This window comes from Bison bison, unplaced genomic scaffold (genome assembly GCF_000754665.1).
Source record: "Bison bison bison isolate TAMUID 2011002044 unplaced genomic scaffold, Bison_UMD1.0 scf7180017864238, whole genome shotgun sequence".
Classification (NCBI taxonomy): Eukaryota; Metazoa; Chordata; class Mammalia; order Artiodactyla; family Bovidae; genus Bison; species Bison bison.
In genome coordinates, this window is record NW_011494810.1 from 3297524 (window position 1) to 3301301 (window position 3778).

Consider the following 3778-nt stretch of genomic DNA (forward strand, 5'->3'; position numbering starts at 1 on the left):
TTCCTGATGCTCCTGTTAAACTCCTCCACAGCCCACTTGCTGCCTATCTGAGGATTCTTTATTACTTGTTGTTTTGGCTTCTCTTTAACATTCGTCCACTTGTCCTCTAATCCCCTTGGTTTCCCTGCCACCGCACTCTCCAGCTTCTCCTCCTCTCTGTGCTGCTTCTTCTCAGCCTTTCCCTGGGCTCCTCTGCCCCTGGCCACTCAGGAAGTTTGCAGTGACTCAGCATTCTGCTCCGACCCTCCATTCTTTTCACTCTCCCTGTTCCTCTGGGCAGCTGCATACTCCCCATGACTCCAGCCACCACCTCCATGCAAATAACTCCAAATCCAACAGTGTCCTGGGCTGGCTTGGATCAGCTTGTGAGAACAAAGTTTTAGGAATTTTGTGAGACAGACATTAAAGCCATTATTAAAAATTAAATAAACTTATGGTTATATAAATGTTAAAAACAAAGATAATAAGCACTTAAAACATAACTTCCTAATTATTTTACTATTATCTATGCTTTTCAGATTATTTTATATCTATTTTACCTGAATGGTGGAAATGCTGTATAAGGGAGTGCTTCCACATGTCTCTTCCCAACTCTCTGCTCAGAGACATCACAGTGACAGCTTGAAACAAACCAGAGGGGTAGAATTTACACCACGGGTATGGGCAAACTCTATAAGGTGCTTCTCTGCTTGGAAAGCCATGTATTAAAGACTTCCCAGTATACCATGGCCCAAATAAATACCTGAAGTCAGCATGGAGTAGCTTCCTGAGTTCCAGGCTCAGATAACTCTTGGCTGCACACTTTGTCCAGCTAGTCTATCAGGCACAGCACATTCAGTGTGCCCTAAACAAGCTCACCCTCCAAGGCTGCCCCAACCCCTCAATGCCTATTTCCTTTTTTTGCAGCAGCATCACTCACCCCATTGTCCAAGCCAGAAACCTGGGGATCTTCCTGGATTCATTCCACTTTCTTTTCCCCAACATCCAATAAGTTACATCTGAAATGATGCTCAGGTCTCCCCTCCAGTCCTGTTCCAGACTCACTGAGGCTTTCCTGGTCCAGGCTTTATCATTCTTCCTGTAGATTCTGCCTCAGGTCCCTCATTGCTCTTGCTGCATCTAGCAATGTCCCCCTCCAACCCACCTCCATCTGGACCCCATAAAATGCAGATCTCATTTAGTTTCTCTTGGGCTTAAAATCCTTCAGTGACGTACCAATTCCTACAATAGGAAGATGACACCCTTCATATGGTCTTCTTTATCTCTTCTTCCTCTCTCCTTCCTACTGCTTGGTCCTTCCTCATCTGACATTCAGGGAATCTTAGTCAAGAGTCACAAACATCACTTCTTGGCTTATTAACCATACTAAGTGAAGTAAGTCAAAAAGAGAAAGACAAATACTATATGATATCACTTAAAATATAACACAAATGAACTTATCTATGAAAGTGAAAGTCACTCAGTCATGTCTGACTCTTTGTGACCCCATGGACTTTACAGTCCATGGAATTCTCCAGGCCAGAATACTGGAGTGGGTAGCCTTTCCCTTTTCCAAGGATCTTCCCAACCCAGGGATCAAACCCATGTCTCTTACATCTCCTGCATTGGCAGGCAGATTCTTTACCAGCTGAGCCACACAGGAAGCCCAAGAATACTGGAGTGGGTAGCCTATCCCTTCTCCAGTGTATCTTCCTGACCCAGGAATCGAACCAGGGTCTCCTGCATTGCAGGTGGATTCTTTACCAACTGAGGTATTAGAGAAGCCAATAAATAAAGTCACAGTCATAGAGAACAGACTTGTGGTTTCCAAGGGGGCAGGGAGTGAGGGGGGGGGGATGGATTGGGAGTTTGGGATTAGCAGATGCAAACTATTACATATATATAATGGATAAACAATAATGTCCTACTGTATAGAACAGGGAACTATATTCAATATCTTGTGATTAAACCATAGTGGAAAAGAACATGAAAAAAGAATATATATATATGTATAACTGATCACTTTGCTCTACAGTAGAAGTTAACACATTGTAAATCAACCATATTTCAACAAAATAATTCTTAAAAAATCAGTTAGCTGCACACATTACAGTTTAGTACTTTGGCTTCTCTCACCTCACACCATGTCTTATACTCCTATATCAATGCACATGGGTCTAACCCATCCTTTCTAATGACAGCATTGCACTGAGTGGATGAACCATAATTAACTAGCCAGTCCTCTACAGATAGACATTTAGATTATTTTCAGTTTTGTGCTACAGTAAACTATGCTGCAGCGAAGAGCCTTGCACACATGTTTTTGTGTGCTTGTGAGAGTAGAGATCCAAAGGATGAATTCCTGGAAGGGGAACTAACTGTTGGCTCTAAAGGAGCATGCATTTATGTCTTTGGTAAACATTGCCAAATTGTCTTCCAAAAAGCATGTGCCAGTTTGCAGCTCTATCAGCAATCTGTGAACAATTTTTTCCAGGCCCTGCATAGTCTGGCTCCTGGCTGCCCTCTCACCTCATCATCTGACACTTACACCCTACATTTCCAACCATGGTGCCTTTGCGGATGCTATGTCCACAACCCAAAATGTCCTTCCTCCTTTGTTTGCTAGATGAAATTCCACAAGGCCCAGCTCAGATGTCACCTCCTCTGTACAGCTTTACCTGACTCTGTTGAGCTGTCAGAGACCCCTTCCTCTGGTATCCCACAGCTTCCTGGGCATAATTCAGTCATATACCAACTAAGGACCTATGTGTGACTGGCACTCTAGGGTCATTTTGACAATCCAGACCGTAACCACAGAAAAAAGGATCATGTCCACCTCTTTCTCCTTCCCTGTTGCTTCTTCCGCTACGTTGTGTTTTATCTGTTCCCAAGCACAGTCCTGCCTCAGGGCCTTTGCACATACAGTTCCCTCTCTATGGATCTTGCCCTCAAGCACCCTGATCTTGGTGCTTCTCTGGGATCTCTGCTTCCATTCACCTCCTCGTAGAGGCCTTCCCTGACCACCAGATCTCAAGCACCCCTACTCTAGTAACTCTTGTCCATCTCCATTTTATCATCTCCATGACTCTAATCACAAGCTGAAATAACCTTTGGCTTAAGCATTGATGTTTATTTTCTGTCCTGTGTCCCATCTCTGCACACACACAAATTCACCACTGCAAACTCCCCAAAAAGGAGGGGTCTAGTTTTCCTTTGGTGCTGTCTCCAGCCTCAAATCTGCCTGGTACCTAAGAGCTCAGTAAACGTTCGCTGAATGAACCATCCATATTTTACAGAAGAGGAAATTGACATTCAGAAAGGAGAGCTGAGTAGCCCAAGGTCCCACAGTTAATAAAGACCTCCAAACCCATCTGAACACTAAAACCAACTGCAGTATTTCTCCCGTACTCTAAGCACGCCGCATTGTGTCTCCCACCAGACTAGGTTCCTGGGGCACAGGACTTGAGTCCGATGACGCTCCGGGGTCCCCAGCGGCGTGTCCCGGGCCCGCCCCGTGAGGCTAGCTGGCTCCGCGGAGATGTCACCCTCCCCGCCTCCTGTCAGTCAGGCCGAGGGGGTGGCGCGGCCGCCAGGGGGTGGCGCTGAGCTCAGAGCTGCCGCAGCGCCCCAGCCGGAGCAGGAGCACGCGAGACAGCAGGGCGCTAGAAGCGAGCGGCGGCTGGCGAAGCACTCCAGGCCCGGACACTACTGCACCTAGGCTCAGGGCTCGTGCCTCGTCTGCTGCAGACCAGCCTGAACGCCTGGACACGGCCCGATCCCTCATCGGCCCGAGCCCACC